General features: G+C 34.9%; 1 protein-coding gene across 1 annotated transcript in view; it reads right to left on the reverse strand.

The window, feature by feature from the left end:
- The window catches only part of LOC138334576 (ecdysone receptor-like), a 344,788-nt gene that overhangs the window by 249,743 nt on the left and 76,587 nt on the right, over window positions 1–18,458 (reverse strand). The gene's annotated exons all lie outside the window — the stretch shown is intronic.

Raw genomic sequence — 18,458 nt, forward strand, 5'->3', positions numbered from 1 at the left:
ACTTTACTAAACATCACGTGAGACGCCTATGGACTGGGAATAAAAACCATTTTTCTCAACAAATACTAGTGTTATCGAGTCAAACGAAACACCAATGCAAAGTTTTTTTTAATTTTAAATCAGTAGCTTTAAGGACGGAATATTTAGAGGATATGTCTTAAATTTGCGTTAAAAAAATACGACAGATCATGAAATGACAGCCTGCTTCAGAATGTAAGACGGTAAAAAAGTTGGTTTACAGGATCTGTAAACCAACTCACTTTCACGAATTTTTTGATAAAAATGTTTTCATGAAAGTTTAAATCCCTGCAAATAAATAATCACTAAATATATATTAAACAGGCAAATAGCTGTGAAAAAAGTTGGTTTATCAGGATCATGAGCAAGAGGCCCATGGGCCTTAACGGTCACCTGATATACAAGCCAACTGATATCTTTTGTTCACAAAATAGGAACATACATCTAATAGGTCTACATACAAAGTTTCATCAAGCTTGGTGCATATTTACTCACATTACCGTGTTCACAAGGTTTAATAATTATTATTGCAAAGGGCAATAACTCCGTAAATGATTGTTGAATCAAGCTGATTATCGAACTCGTCCGAGATCTTTCCAATGTTAGTCTAATTACAAAGTTTCATTAACCTCAGTGCATATTTATTCAAGTTATCATGTTCACAAGTTTCAATAATTATAATTGTAAAGAGCAATAACTCTGTAAGTTACAATCTAATCATGTCAATTTTCTAACTTGTCGGAGATCTTTCCAATGTTATAGTCTTCATACAAGGTTTCATTAAGCTCGGTTTATATTTATTCAAGTTGTCACGTTCACAATGTCCAATAATAATTTTTAGTGCAAAGGGCAATAACTCCGTAAATTACTATTGAATTAAAAAAATTTCAAACGCATTTGAGATTTTTCCAATGTTAGTCTACAGACAAAGTTTCATTAAGCTGGGTTCAAAGATTGAAGACTTAAGCTTTTTACATAGCCAATCATAATTTACCCTTACTTTTTGCAACGTAATCTTTGATTGGCTAAGTCTAAAATTAAGTCAGTCTGTTCCCTGATCTTGAGGCCTGGCTTACATAAGATATATTAAGCACTCTGAACATTTACTCTAATCCAACTTCATTTCACATGCAATGGTGAAGGAAAAGCGACCTATCCAGAGAAAAACCACCCACCAGCGGACAGTACTTGGCAACTACTCCACATGGGATTGAACTCATGACTCAGAGCTGGAGGACTTGTGGTAATATGTCAGTACATCTTAACCACTTGGCCACTGCGGTTCCTCCGCCTATATGTGTTGAGTTCTAATCCTTCGTGGATTTGTTGCCTTTACTCATTCTTCCACCTCCAAAAGATCTCATGTCCTCAAATGTTCTTGGTTTTGTTACCATGACAACATAAAAAAGATATTTTGTATACAAAACTGGCTATAAAAGAAGAAAAAATCATCAAAACCACAACATGAACTAAGATAATCGGAACCAAACTTGATCAAAATGTTTTACAAAAAGAAATACTTTAAATGCTTCCACATAATCAGCTTATATCTGAGAATGGACCATAACAGCTCCAACCAAGCACCAATTTGTCGTAACAAAGAAAAGAAATGAAATCAAGTCGGCAGTAAGTCCCTCGTATTTACCCAGAAATGATGTATGTATATCGGTAAGCAATGGCTGCCGTGGTGTCGGTAGGTCACCGGAACCATTATCTATAATTAGGACACGTTATGTCCACGCTGGGATTTAGCAGACATGCATTAGCCTATTAACAAATCCTTTTATAGGACCAGTTTATATGTAGACATCTCAAGAGGGATATCGTATCATGTCTGTGTACTAGCGTTGGTACAGAGTCTGATTTCTCCGTCGACATATCACAAGGCTATGGGTATCCTTAGTTTTCATTATCTGGAGGTGACGATTCCAATAAACAGCTCCCTTGGTACTGACAGACTTTAAGGACTAACATGTAGCGGACAGAGTTGCTTCCCTTTAGCTTCAGTAATGCAATACTTCCTGTTTTCATTCTTGGAATGTTATGATTTGTTATGGTGAGACAATTGTGGTGTCATTTTCCTCCTATTGGCCAATATATCAACCATAGTATAAGACATGGGGAAATATAGCCGATTATTTAGAAGCCAACATTCTACCATCGGCAAACTAACTCTGAGGCGATAGCCAACATTCTACCATCCGCAAACTAACTCTGAGGCGAGATGACTGAGTATTTAAGGAATCATATGGCATATTACCACCAGTCTGCCTCTAAGTCAGATGTAAAATGGTCAAAGATGGCTAATATTCCAACAATAAACTTCTAATTCACTTGTAGACTACAAGAGCTAGGTCAGAGATTACGGCGTCCTATCCCTGACCCTTACTTCATGCATCACAGGGCCATTTCTGCAAAAAGTCTGTGTTTCTTCCAATAACCCTCCCAGTGATTCAGATTGGGGCTATCTAGGCCATTTTGACAGTTCTCTTCCAAAATGTCCTAAAGATTTTGAAATCAATCTAAAACACTGCCATCCACCTATGGGCAGTCATGGTTGAGTTTGTAGCTGAACTTTCCTCCAAGATGGAGAGGCAAGGTGGTTGAATAATGAGGTTACATTTACATCACCATAGATATATAAATACACCATCAGTAATTAACAAAATACTGCTTTCATCAATCAACACAAGAGAACTACTTTCAACATAATATTTTTACTTTTGTCTCTAGACAACAATAACCCTAAAAATACCAATAATTTTGTCGATATATGACATTAACTGGGCAATAAAACTGTTGAAATGTGGGAAGATAATCAAGTAGTACGCCAATGTTTGTATGGCAGTCGAGTGATCAAGACTGAACCCCCACTCTATCATGCATTACGTGTGAAATATTCCTCTAATCATAGAACAATTAACGACGCAGCCAAGTCGGGTGTGAAATGTGTAGATTAATACGCCAGTGGCTATGGTGGATGATTTACAGAGCACCGAGGGACAGAAGTTAGTTAAACAAGTCACGGAGTCTGGGTAAACAGTTAAAAGTGCTCCATTAGGGTCAGCAATCAGGATTTTTAATGTCATGTCCTTTTATCACAAAATCCTCCCAATCTCCAATGTGATGTCGCAGGTGTAATATTTTTGCATATGTCACTATCTGTATAGTGTAGTATGACCTTGAGTCCTTTTCATAGGCTGGAATTCCATTGTCATGTCATGACCTGTTGTCAGCAAATAATGACATACATGATGTCAAATTTTGAGGACATTGTGACAAAATGGTGGTCTTCCAATTGAATTTTGAAAACATTTTGATGCTGAAATTTTTCAAAAGTAGGTTTCTATAGTCAAGCCATTAAGTTCGTAAAAACTGAAACTTCTTGATAAAATCTTTTATCAAATGAACACTCCATTAAAATCCTATATTTATATCATTTCCTGATATACTAGGATTAGGAAGCATGGTAATGCTCAGATACCTTAATTGTGAAACTAATCACATACAGGTAACAAAGCTTATGGTAATGAGATACCTGTCAAAAGCAGTTTAATTTTTCTTGTATTTTTTCGGAAGTCTCTATATACATTTTAATAACATTTGATTAGTCGTGGGCATTTTTCGAACACTTTTATCATCAGTTTTACAACAGTCTTTAATATTTTGACATTTAATATATCCAACTAAAAAACAGTATTTTTTTAACTTGAATAAGGTTCAACTGTATAGAATATTGTCTTCAGAATTTCCTATAACAATGAGAATTTTTTTTTGAATTTTTTTTTTTTTTTTAAGTTATTTCAAATGTTTAACAATAACAGTTACATTATTAATTTCTTTGTAAGTTAAATTGTACATTGATAATATCCCCCTTTCGCCTCCCAACAGTTCTTCTTTTATTCAATATGCCATTAAAACATCTTTAACAATCTATAATCTATTCATTTTGCGATACTAATCTTTGTCCTTCAACTATCACTTATTCACCATTACTATATAAATGTAACAGAAATTCAAATTCTATGATATAACAGTCTATGACGGGCAATAAAAGAAGTACTTTAAAGTGACTGAAAAAAGTATGATTTATTAAATGACAATAAATCATACAGATTTCTCCCCATCACAATTTCACCTACAAAGAAATAAAATTCAGAAATGATTTGAATTCGTTTCACCAGTAAGTAAAATATTCCGATAGATTGTGTGTAATTAGTTGTAGCTCAAGATCTGACGACAGATAATCGTAGTTCCACAATTCCGAGTCGTGAGTTCTCTTCGAGAGTTTTTGTCATCGTTTTGAACAAAACTTTTTTTGAAAAATGATCGTGCGACTGTTTTCCGTTTATGTATAAACATTTACAATGGTAATGGTAACTTAATTGAGCTTGCTTTCACCTTGAAAATGATAAATGTTGAATTAATTCACAGCGGAGTGCATTTATATCAATTTGATATCACCAACTCACAGCCAACGACACGGCTTTCTTACAAGACACAAAAATGCAATCTTCAACATTTAATGAGAAATGGGTCTAATGCAAAATGGAAAAGTTCTGAGCTTTTGAAAATCAAATCTACCCTGAACTTAGGTGCAGAAATATTCATTTGTCAAAAGTCATATTTAATAATTTAAATGTACCATGGGACCTCCCTTTGAGAGCAATCAATCATTAAGTATATACCACCCAGAAAATATCTTCTAAACAAGCACTTTGAGTCTCTCGATCTTTCTGATACGGTGGCTTCAAGATAGAGAAAATGATGTCATTTAAGTACAAATTATTAATATACTAGCTTTATACTGTTTTACCTTATAATGATTGTTTAATCGTATTAATTAATAATCCGAAATAAAAGGCCAAAATAAATTCAAAGTAAAATCAAAAATCATTTCTATGGAATATATATTCTGCCACTTTAGCGCCTTCTTCAGTCCAAAATCCAATTAAACATATTTATAACAAGCATTCTTAAAATGAATTCATGGTTATAACAAAGTGAGTTTCGTTCCCCTAAGATATCTGTAATATCTATAAATAACAAACTATACTTATAAAAAAGTATTCTTGTTGGTCCCCAGAGGTTCTTTATAGCCATGTTTTACTGTAACGCTTTACCCGGCGATTGTGATGTCATACTTGAAAATCACCAGAATGTGGGACTAATATAAACATTATGTTCCTTCACCATCTTGAATCTTGCTATATTAATAAAATGTACATGTCAGCTTTCATATTCTATTCAAGTTTCTTTCAGTTCACTTTCCACCTTAAAACAATTATCTTACACCACTTCCTTTCTATTTTTCTCAAATGTCAAAACCCGACTAAAGTTTATTTTTCACTAAATTTAAGTTACGTACATGATGAATTGATTTACTATAAGTTTTTTACCTTTCAAGTTTGGTTTAGAAAAAATCACAGCCAATTCTGGACATTGCATTTATTAATGTCAAAAATAAATCAATTTATTAGTTTCAGTTTCCCAATTATCATATATACAATATGTAAATTAATTCAGGGTGATGTTCTAGAACACCATTTCAACTAAAAGCTGCAAGTATATACATGGCCAGATCAACACAAAAACAAATTGGGGCAAATTGCTATCATCAAGGAAAACAAATTTCTCTCAAACATACTTAGCCGAAAAAAACAAGAAGCGCAGATATGTTTGAAACGGGATCAGTTCAAGAAGATTAGTACTCTTTGAATGGATCTATGTCTATGGCGTGTTGGCTTCGAGGGACTCCTTCGATGGCAGCATCCCGAATGTCGATCTGTAGGCCTATGGACCCCGTGGGGGTTGGCAACATTCGGGTTTTCAAATCGTGATTTAGAAAGAAAGACTTGGGAGTGTTGTGTAATTACCCAACTCTGTCCAAATGCACAATGCATAGAAATCTTTAATCCCTTTTCCAATAGAATCCTGGCCCTAATTGCACGAGTCGAACATAAGATATCAAGAATTCTAAAGCTCATAGATTTTCGTGAAAAATGGCATCGGCAGACATGAAAGGCAAAGGAAGCCAAAATCATTACACAAATGTGCATCCCACCGCATTCAGCAACTGGAGTGAGAAAAACATACATGGGATATGCTACTGAGACGAGACAACAAGATGAAATGCCATAAAAGAAGTTAAAAACAGGCAAAAAGACAACATTTCTTTTGACAAAAAAGTCGGCAAGGTTCTCAGGGTGTGTTGAATTCTTGGAATAGCCAATTAAAGGAAAAGGATTAACAGAATGGCTGGTTTTGGAAGAAAATCAAACTCAAGTCAGCAAATGTACTATGAGAACTCCCTAGTGTAGATTTGAAACAATGAAAAAGACTTTTTTTTCGGTGAACAAATCTGCAAGGGTACTTGGGGTGCGTTGAACACTTGGAATAGCAAATTAAAGGAAAAGTATTAACAAAATGGCTGTGTTGGAAAGAAATTCAACATGAAGTCAAGAGAAGTACTATGCAAAGTCCCTAGTGAAGATGATGGTAGTTAATTCAATATGAAAGCTGAAACTAGGAAATATAACTCATTTCCTTTGAAAATTTCAGCATTAAGAGTACCAAAATCTTGGGATTCAAGACATCAAATGAAAAGTTAATAATTTTACAGATAAATGAAATCAGCAGAGCAGCTTTATTTTAATACATGGATTTAGAACATCTTATAAGGATCTTTATAAAAAAAACTGTTCTTCTACCAAGATTTTGATGCACAGGAATATAATGATATTTAGAAGAAAGTTTTTTTCAGTAATTTAAATCCACAATTGAAATTTTGAGACACCTTGAATTGGCCACAAGGTCACCATGACCTTGAGGAGAAATGTTTGTGGTAAAATGTCAGACACTAGCTTGAATATACAAGGCCCCTATGAACTTGAGAAGAAAGATTTGTGGGAAAATGGCAATAATCACCAAGCTTCCTTGAAGCACACCAAGCTTCCTAGCTTGAAACACACCAAGCTTCCTTGAAGCACACCCCAGAAAAGGAAGGTTATAGTTGCAGAGTTTTAGACACCTTAACCACTTAGCCATCTGAAACTTTGAGAGGTTTGGTTAGTTTTACATCCTATCAGCAGCCAGGGTCATTAAAGAAAGTTCCAGGTTTGTTGGTGGAGGAAATCAATTAACAGTGTAATATAGCTAGTCACGCCTCATGCTCGAAAACGCACATGTATATACCTATTCAATGTCGGAGGAAACATCCTAGCATACACAATACAAAATGCAAAGTCACATGCGGTTTGATTGACAGCTGACAATCTGTCAATAGTAAATAGAAGAAAGTCATACACCTTAACCACTAAGCCGAGATGGCTACTTACTGAGTACCAGCTGTCTTCGCTCTGAAGATCCAATTGACCGATCACCAAACAGTATTTATTTACGACTCGATTGTGCTCGCAAATGCACATGTACCTATTCAATGTCATAGCAATTGGTGTAGCATTGCACATTACAAAATGCAAAGTCATGTGTGGTACCTTTATGGTTTGATTTCCATCTGGTGATCCATCAATTGTATCTATTTTTGTCTTAAAATGTTTTGTTTGATACAACACAATCATGATGTCAGTAATTACTTGTAGCAGTATCTAATCAAACTGAGTATATAAGTGATACCAATCAAAGTATTCCTGTCCCACATTCAAACCTTCTGAAGTAAGCAACTGCAATATATAATGTCAATATTGCTAATTTAGGATTGCAATGTATTGCAAGAAATGTCACATAGTCTTTCACCCAGTCACCCCTCAATGACACATTTGAATTGTTCTTGTTCTAAAATTGGAGCAGTCCATTATGAAATCATAGGGGTGACACTAATCAGCAAAACTTTAAAGGGTAAAGTATGTAGATAAAATTATTGATTATGTCATAAGAAATGTCTAAAGACAAGTGCACATAACCTTTGATTTCTATGTAGAAATAGAAAATTATGAACATTTTTATCAGTCCTGCTGTAACATGAGAAGTACTTTTCAATTCTAAATTTCATTCTCATCACCACCATATTGAATCTAGATTACAAATATTCTTGTCTCATGGGGCCACAGTGGCCGAGTGTTAAGATGTCTCGACATAATACCGCGAGCCCTCCACCTCTGGGTCAATATATAGTTCAAAGCGCAAGTGGAGCAGCAGTCAGTACTGACCACTGGTCGGTGGTTTTTCTCCAGGTTCTCCGGTTTTTCCTCCACCAACAAATCTGGCACATCTTTACATGACCCTGGCTGTTAACAGTCAAACTAATAATTAAACCATTCTTGTCTCAAATAATTTCATTCAGACAAAACTAAACTATAATTCACATTTTTTTTACCTCGTATTGATGGCTATTGGCATTGAATATGTCAAAATTTTATGATAGGAAAAAGACCCAATTTTCAGAGAAATTGAACTACAGATAGAACATGTATCACATTATGCCTTGTGAGCCTTGAAATGGCAGTCCAGGTCGCAGTTTCCTGATCACCTCTCCTTTCGTCTTACAAATCACTACAGGGAAGCATTGCAGAAGATCAAGATAATTACTTTACTTTTAATTTTCCTTCAATTTGTAATGCTTTCCAATGAAGAATTTTCAATTTAAGAGACTTTCTGAAGTTAAATAAAGACCAAGATGTAGAGGGTTATAGTGGTATCATATTTTTCGGAGAAAATGACATAAATTGTTCCCACAAAATGATGACGTCACAATGGATACCTTCCCAGAAGGGAGTTAACTCTGTAATATGAAAATGCGGGAAAAGTAATTTCAGGGCAGCTCTCATTTTGTTCACTTTTAAATACGAAGCAAGACAAGCACACCCAAATTAATATCCCGTATTTCAGTGAAAGCAGGGGAGAAAGATGTTTGAAGCAGTATGCAGGTGTGTAGTATCCAATTTTATCAACTTTATATAGCATTAATTGCACATAATATTAATAGAATCCTTTGATAAAGCATATTTTGTTTCAAATAAGGGTCTCAATTTTTTAAACAATACTATGAAAGAATTGCATTTTTTTTCAAATTGAAATTATACTCAAGGATGATAAATGTTCATGTAAATGTCAACATGCAATTAATTTTTTAATTGAAAATTTATGAAAATATATATAAGTCTGACAAAGCTCTACCTATTCATCATACACTACAGAAAATGCCAGATCAAATAACTGAGAGTTATCTCCCCTGACTGAAATATTGCATGAAACAGACCATTAAAAATACCCAATTCATCTTTTCCTCAGTTCTACAATCTATTTGTCTCTGGTCATGGGTGGTCAACAGAGCGCGACAGACTCATTCCTCAAACCAAAGCTCTATGAGGCAACCATCGCTTAATCACATCGCAACTGTTGACTTTCGGGTTGCAGCATTGGAAGAGAAAATATTAAAGACAGCTTAGGAAGCCTATGTTGTGCAGCGACTAATCGGCTGATGTCATACATCAGGATCACAAAGGTACACCAGAGGATCACGCTCCATCTCTTCAGCGGGTACGCATCCGTCATAAACCAAACTTTCGCCTCAGCAAAGTGTCGGGAAGCCCAACTACGATCAGTACTATCTCCATTCTACGCCAACAAATGATAAGTAATGGCCGCCGTACACCCATCAGGACCATCTCATCAGCTAAACCCAGCTTCTTTTTTATCTTTCCAACACAAGAAAAGCTTAAGATTACCTCAAAAAAGTAGAAGAATTTTCTGTGGAGTTTTAACAGATAAAACCTCATAAATCGAACGAAAACTCTCAAAGTCATATGTCACTCTGGCCTGATCCAAACTCATGTGCCATTCCAAAGACATAGGTCTTACTAAGGGGGGATAACCACAGATTAGCTGTGACAGGAAAACTAAGAGTATTTCCGGCTGTACTATATATAGATCCATACATAGTGTGCTGTACGTCCCATAGAGGGCGCTAAGGTAGTGGTGGTTTACTCTAATCCTTTACTAACGGTAGTAATTAACCCTAATCCCGTAAAATGACGGGGAAGATTTAAGAAGAACAAATACAAATATTGATATTTCCATTAAACTGGAATGTGAGTCATTTTTAATGTGAGTTTGGTTTGTTTAGTTTTACGTCCTATTAACAGCCAGGGTCATGTAAGGACGTGCCAGGTTTGTTGGTGGAGGAAAGCCGGAGTACCCGGAGAAAAACCACCGGCCAGCGGTCAGTACCTGGCAACTGCCCCACATAGGATTCGAACCCGCATCCCAGAGGTGGAGGGCTTGTGGTAATATGTCGGGACATCTTAACCACTCGGCCACCGCGGCCCCCTATTAATGTGAGTAATTTATTAATGAACTATATTCATATAACGCGAGTGATTTTTCGATGAACCATATTTATATAATGTAATATAATTGTTGTAATTGGTTAAAAAAGAGGTTACTGCCAATTGTTTAAGTATTTTTTTTGAAATTTTCATGAACTCTATATAATATGACTATGTATTTTGTATATTCATGGTTACATTACAGAGTTACCTCCCTTGTGATTAAGTATCAACTGTCACGTCATTATTTTGTGTGCAGAACTAACGTCATTTTTTCAGAAAACAATGATGTTACGCTCGCAAACACATGAAATCAAAATCAATACCTACCAACAAGGGCAGATAACTCTGTAATTATATTAATATTGAATATTCTCGGCCATATTAGGTTTCTACTTCTCATACATGATTACCATCGTAATTTTCATTATTGGGACAGAATGTCCCACTAAATTATCAAAATTTCATCCCGACAAAAAAGACTTACTCTACAGTCACCATTGTAGATGTACTCATATACAGACATTTATACACATCAGAAAAAAAAATTTTTTTATTGAAAACAGCAAACATCATTTCACAAGTAACCTTTTTTTCTATATATCCGATCAATCTTTTTTTTTTTTTTTTTTAATCTATTGCTCTATTCTATAAAGAGAGCCTTGAAAATGAATACTGTTAGAATTGTGACATTCATTGACTCGTTAACGATAAAAGATTTCTCTCCTGTGATTGCATTCATTGGCTCATTAATCTAATAAATGTGTACCTCCGAGCCAGGTTTATAGGTCACCTGTACCAAGAGATTTTTATGAAAATTTAACAGATGAAAGAATTCTCGAATAAGTTTAAAATTGTGAAATGTATTTTTAAGAGTTGTCAATTACCCTAATGGCATTTATATGTTAACAAGTGTAACTTGTATCACCTACAACACGAATCATGGATTTCTACATCCAAATAATTAGATTTTTTTTGTGTGTCAATAGCCAACTTTCATAAAAGGTGCACACAGTTTTATTCATAACAATTTTTAAAGATATAACGCAGAAAACGTATTGATTTCGTTATAGATTGGGCTAAATTATTTGTATTGATAAGAAAAAACACCAGTACCAACAAAATGATATTCAACGATTTTGAATAGATGTTATTAAAAATGTTAATTGAAATTATGCAAAGTTCTTTCATCTTTGAATTTCACATGTTGAAATTGAAAACACTGTGATTAATGAGACACAGGAACTACACACATTAAAGACCCTCTGTCCCATCGCCCCGATATTATTCTCTCCGTATTAATTGAATTCCTGCTCTCCATTCTGTACTCGGCACCGAATCTGTTTCGTTATAGTCATGATTGCGTGAACGGGATTCATTTGTCGATAAATGCCTGTATGTTCTATCACAAATGGTGTCAAGCCACTTAGGAATGATATATTTATCTGTCACAACGAACTCCCGTGGTAAATTGACCGCGACAACAAGAAAGAGACGAACAGACAGTGATGATCGTTGAGTATCCTCCGATACCAACCACCCACATCATGTACTATGGCTGTCTGTCACTGCATCGTCAACCTACACCACCCTAGCGATAATAGAGAACAATTGTTATAGATAACAATGGCTTAATTAACTAGCGCTAATATTAACAAGTCATTTACACACTTGAATGAGCAGTCATGGCCGAGTGGTTAAGGTGTCTGATATTTTAAACTGACCCTTCATATATAGACAACAATAGCTTAGTGGTTAAGGTGTCTGATATTTTAAAATGACCTTCACATATGGCCAACAGTGGCTGAGAGTTAAGGTTTCAGAAATTTGGTTTTCACTGAGAGTTCACATATAGAAAACAGTGTGGCTGAGTGGTTAAGGTGTCTGATAATTTTTTTAAATGACCCTTCATATATAGGCAACAGTAACTTAGTGGTTAGGGTGTCTGATATTTTTAAATGAACCTTCACATATGGCCAACTGAAGCTGAGATGTTAAGGTGTCAGATTTTTGTTTTTCACTGACCATTCACATATAGACAACAGTGGCTGAGTGGTCAATGTATCTGACCATTTTAATATAATCCTTCTAAAATAGCCAACTTAGATCATGACTGAGTGGCTGAGTGGTTAATGTGTCGGATTTTTGACATGGCCGTAAATGACCCCGACTGTTAAAAGGATGTTAACTTTAAAAATCTAACCAAAAATGATTCAATATAATGACTTGAAATACATATAAAGACATCTTTCTGTATCACTTTTTATCTTAACTCAGGTCAAAACTTTGATGCAATTTTGAAAATACTTCATCTTTCAATTATAGCGTTTTGATGTTAATGAGGAAATTATAGCTTAAAGATATTTGCTTTCATGTTTCACTAATGCAACAATACCAATATTTTGAAAACGTGTTAATCTATTTGTTAATTATATAATGAGAACTGATGTAGAATCTTATCAGAAGAGATTGAAGTCAGTAGTGATATGTTTGAAGAATAGAGGTAATGTGGGCTATCAGTTATTCCCCTGATGAGGTTCGATATCAGTTAGGTACAATTTTTCCTTATCTATCCGGCCTGAGGTAAAATCGTGTCAGCAATTCCCAGTATTAGGTTTAAGTTTTGAAAAAAAAACGTGTGACCACTAGGGGGAAACAAAAAACACAAGCCTAACAAGAACTGTATTTAATGCTAGATGGTAGCGATTAAGGAAATCAAATCGTTACAATTTGAATGGAGTAATTTTGCCAATGTGCTTTCGGTGTTAGTTTGATAATCCCATCAGCCATCAGACGAAGGCATGGAGCAGAGTGGCGCAGGACACCGATGAACACTTCCAAAGTTACGATTACCGTCTCCAGTGACGAAAAAAACATGGAATCTAAATTATCAATCATTTATCTGCAAGCTTAAAGTTTGAAAATTATGACTGAAAGTGTGTGTATTAAAATACCGACACAGTATTGGAGTCAATGCAGGTCTGAGGCAACACATAAATCATCTCATTTTATGGAATCTGCGAGAAGATAAAATCCTCTCTGTTTAAGTACGTTGGCCTCTTCCAACAGATAAACCAAGTGCAAACAATGACCTTCTAGGGAAGAAAAAAATACCACTCCAGAAATCCTAGATTCTAAGATTTTTGTTTCAGCAAAGAAAAGCTTTCCATTAATCCTCATGAATTTTAAACAAAAATTTGAAGAGAGATCAGTCATCATTAAATTGTTGTTTCAGATTCAACATTTACTGATTAGATTATGTTTCTACCCACCAAACTTACATTTTCAACCAATAACAAGAGGCCCAGAGGGCCTGTATCGCTCACCTGGTTTGTAATGCCAAGTAATGTTCTAAATACAGGTTCATTGTTTCTTTTCTGAAGGAATTCGAATATTTACCTCTAATTCTCCTATTGGGCCCCATCCCTCCTGCCCCCGGGGGGTCAGAGCCAAAATTTATACAAGTTCTGTTCCCTTTCCCCATGGATGTTTGTGGCTAAATTTGGTTACAATCCATGGAGAACTCTAGGACAAGTAGCGATTTATAGGATTTACCTATATTTCACCTATTGGGCACCGCCCCTCCTGCTCCAGGGGGTCAGAGTGAAACTTTATACAAGTTCTGTTCCCCTTCCCCCAAGAACGTTTGTGGCCAAATTTGGTTACAATCCATGTAGAACTCTAGGACAAGTAGCGATTTATACGATTTACCTCTATTTCCTCTATTGGGCCCCACCCCTCCTGCCCTCGGGGGATCAGAGCCAAAATTTATACAAGTTCTATTCCCCTTCCCACATGGATGTTTGTGGCTAAATTTGGGCCAGGTGAGCTAAAAACGGAATTTACTTTCAACCAATGACATATATGAATAATTCTCCACCGGAATGCACTTTCAACCAATGAAAAGAGAACTTTCAGCCAAATAGAAGTGAATAATTTTCCACCAATGAAAAGAGAATGTACATTTAACCAATCGAAATGGCATGTATTGTCACCCAATCAGAATTGAATAATCTTTCAACCAATGAGAAGTGAATAATTTTCCATCAATGAAAAGAAAATGCACATTTCTGAAAATGGTATGTAATTTCAACCAATGAGAAGTGAATGTACTTTCAACCAATAAGAAGTGAATAATTTTCCACCAATGAAAAGGGAATGCACACATTCATATTATGCCCATAATTACAATGTATCTCAGATCATTATCTTCTTTTCTGTTGATCTTAACAAGAACCCATGCTTTATAGTTATCTTATAAATTGACAAAAAAAAAAGGTTTGAACCCAGAAGAATCTCTTTTATCAAAATGTTATGTTACTGCAAAATTTAAAAATATTAAGAAAAACATCTCTCTCTCTCTAACAACAGATCAAATACACATTAATCAAACTTAAAACTGCAAGTTAAAAACATCCCAATTAAAACGCTCCAATTAAAACTGATTAATTAGACACAGATTCAAACTGTTTACAAAACATTTTCGAAGTAACAATTTTTGAAAGAAAGTAAACAGATAATGGTACAGACAAAAACACAGATCAAATTTCTGAGAATTAAACGCCGGAAGAATCTTTCTTTGTCAGTCCATAGTAGAAGATAAGGGTGGTTTGTGTAGTTTTACGTCCTATTAACAGCCAGGGTCATGTGTTTAGGACGTGTCAGTTTCTGATGGTGGAGAATAGCCAGAATACATGGAGAAAAACCATGGACCAGCAGTCAATACCTGGCAACTGCTTCCTACAGTGGCATTTGTTATCTCACGACCCAAAGGTGGAGGACTTTTAATTATGTCGGGACATATGAACCACTCAGCAACCGCAACCCCTATGAGTTAAGGTGGAGTCCTTTTAGGTTAAAATGATATGCTGTATTTAGTGTAAAGACTTGAAATTTATTCTTTATTCATTCACAAAATTTACATTACGAGCAAATCCAAGTCATATATATCCCCCACTTCAATGTGTTAAGAATATGGAAGTTAACATATTGGATACTGAAGAGTCAAGTTTTAAATTTCCACAATTTTGTTTTCATAGTTAATGTTATGATTCAACTGTGTCTCAATATTTCGCGGATCAAATTTTTGCGATCATAGCAATTTTTCGAAAAAAATCGTTAGACTATCTGCATCTGCATGAAAAGTATATGTAAATATATTTCCAGTTGTTTGGACTGACACTATATAAACTTACCATCCAAAAAGGGAATTTATGAGATTATAACTCCCGTTGGTGTAGTGATATGTTAACGTGTGTTGACGTCGTTCTGACCGACGTCATGTCGTAATAACGTAATGCGCATTTTGTGTTCATACTTGTGTGCTGCTGAAATGAAATGAATGTTATTCGCAATAATTTTTGTGGATATGATTTTAAATGTTGGATATATCTTAAACATGGAACATATTGATTAAATTGTTGGAAGTGTACTGATGATTTGATGTTTATTTCCATGGATTTTTTTTTTTTAATGCGAATGACGTCGGGGATTCATATGAGGTACTTATGGGGTCACAAAAAGAGGCTTCACTGAAGAGGGCAGCGGGGTATTTGATTTGATAATAGCGATATAACAGTGTATATTACAGCTTGACTTGAAAATAACAGAAAAGGCGCGTTATTCAATTTGTCTGCAATCCTAGAAGAATTATAAATAAAACCATAAATTCCCCAAGAAGGCAATTTAATGCTTAAATAACTGGCTTTATTATAATGTGCAAAAATTAATTTATTGTCAATTTTGAATACTAATTTTCTAAACGGTGCATTTTGTCAAGATTCTTCGAACATGACAACACAGTAACTGTTGTTATCTTTATGAATCTATCATTGAACAGAGCAGCTAAAAGCATAAACTAATAATATGTAGGAGAGATATATGACGTCTTCTGAACTCAATCAACGATGTCAATTTTGGTTTTACAGTTATTGTGGTCTTTATGACTGAATAGTTGTATGTCCTAAACCCTTAAAAAATTGTCAAATCTGTCTGCAAAGATAAACCAAAGGGCAAAGAAAACTTTACATCTTTGCATAAAGCTATTTTTTAGAATAATTCTCTATACAAATTTAAGGTTGAATTCTGTTCATAGCCATTTGGACCTCGGATCACAAAAGAGGTCTAATTCACTCATTCACCCCTGAAGACACATTTAGACTCTTCTAATGAAAGACTAGACCAGTCCATTTTGAAATTTTGAGGGTGAGTAAGTTGAGGTGGTTGTTTTTCTGAGGTGGTTTCTCATATATAGGCAGGTTTTACTGTAACACAAGGTGTACCATTCTATTTAGCCTCTCTGAACTACGAAAGTATACACAACAGCCGACATATGTCACATGATACAAGGGGGAGATAACTCTATTCTAACTCACCCATCCCCTCGTTCATCACAGTTAATTTTAGGTGGGTGACGGCAGTTCCAAGTGCAGCGCTATGTCGATAGGTTCCCTAGGGATCCCTGTGATAAACAACCTCAGTGCACTGGTGAAAATATACCCTAAATCATTGGAACCCATCTTTTCCAACCACACACGTCATAAATTTGAACTTTCTTTGTGGAAAGATAAATACCATTTAACCTAACGCGCTTCATAAATTTTGCTTTTCTTTTCAGTGAAATAGAAGATACTGCTCAAAAACGCCAAAGTCATTCTGAATTTTCTAAGAATCGCGATGCTCGAAGTTAGTAACGGGACCAGCGACTTAGGACAATAAAGAACAATATAGCGACTACTGTGACAATAGGATCCACACTAACGGTAACTGGAGAATGTTTATGGGAATGATGCTCCACCGCCGACAGAGCATAATGATATTAATCTCTTGAACAAATATTGGTGTTTAATTGTGGATATATATGTTTAATTAACACAAAAAATAATATAAAATTAATTATTTTGCCCTTAGTGCATGCGCAATCAGTACTTAATTTCATATAGGATATAGTGCCACGGAATTTTTTTGGGATGCAATTAATTATTTTTTGTAACTTTAACTTGAAGTAAAATTAGAAGCTCAAACTTTTCAATGGTGGTAATGGTGTAAAGTAAGTAACTTTTGTAACTGAAGAAAAATACTAAATCGTCTGCTCGTGTTTTTGATAGTGAAAAAATATCATTTGTCAGCGGTGGAGCATCTTTAAGGTACAGCTTGGATATTAAACCTTGAATCTTTTCACTACTGTAAGTCGTGATCTTGGCTCTCATTATTTGCATTACCTTCCTACATTTCATGATGTTGTTATTTTTTCAGTTAACTCGTCATTTTTTCAGTGTATGTATATATTCATATCTATAGGGCAAAGAAGTAATTCTAACAGTGTGGACAAAAGATTGTCAAATTTTTAAGGCGATCTGCCCCTTTGTCAAGACACAAGAAGAACAAATAAAATTACATGTTAAGGACGGTCATGGACGTACTCATTTCTATATATTCATATCTATATACACATAATATCACGCATGAGGGAAATTTTTATGCGAAAAAGGTGTTCGTGTAATTAGCATTAATTTCCCATACACAAACAACAATTTCTAATATTAACTGTATACTTATCAAGTTTTATATACAGTTTATCTTAGGTGACATCTAAACTAGCTTAGCCAATAACTTACTTGTTACACAACTGAAAAAATGTTATTATACAAAATGCCTAACCATTATCATTCCTTTTTATTTCCTCATTGGTAATAGATGAAACAAGTTACTTTTTTACCAAGAACGTACGATTTAGTATTCTACATGTTCATGCTACTATAATACGCAGTAAGAGCAGAAAAAAGCGCGGCCAGAGCGGGGTTCAAACCTGCAGTACCTTCCAAATACTAGCTAAATACTCTTCTGATTGAGCAACATGGTCGCTGGTAATTGACCCAGTCCAGAAACATTGGACATAATTTTTTTGGTACCTTGTATGCAATAATAGCAAACATGGTACATTTATTATCATGAAGACAATTTAAGCATTAAACTGTCTTCCTATGGAATCTATGGTTTATATAGACGCCAGAGATATCAGATGATTCTTCAAAACTCTGGCATCTATATATAGATTCCATAGGAAGATAGTTTAACATTTATATCTAATATTTAAATCATTAACTCTTTGTGAGGGTAATTATCTATGCATTAATTTTGTTTAAGTTGGACCAG

Source organism: Argopecten irradians, chromosome 11 (genome assembly GCF_041381155.1).
Source record: "Argopecten irradians isolate NY chromosome 11, Ai_NY, whole genome shotgun sequence".
Lineage (NCBI taxonomy): Eukaryota > Metazoa > Mollusca > Bivalvia > Pectinida > Pectinidae > Argopecten > Argopecten irradians.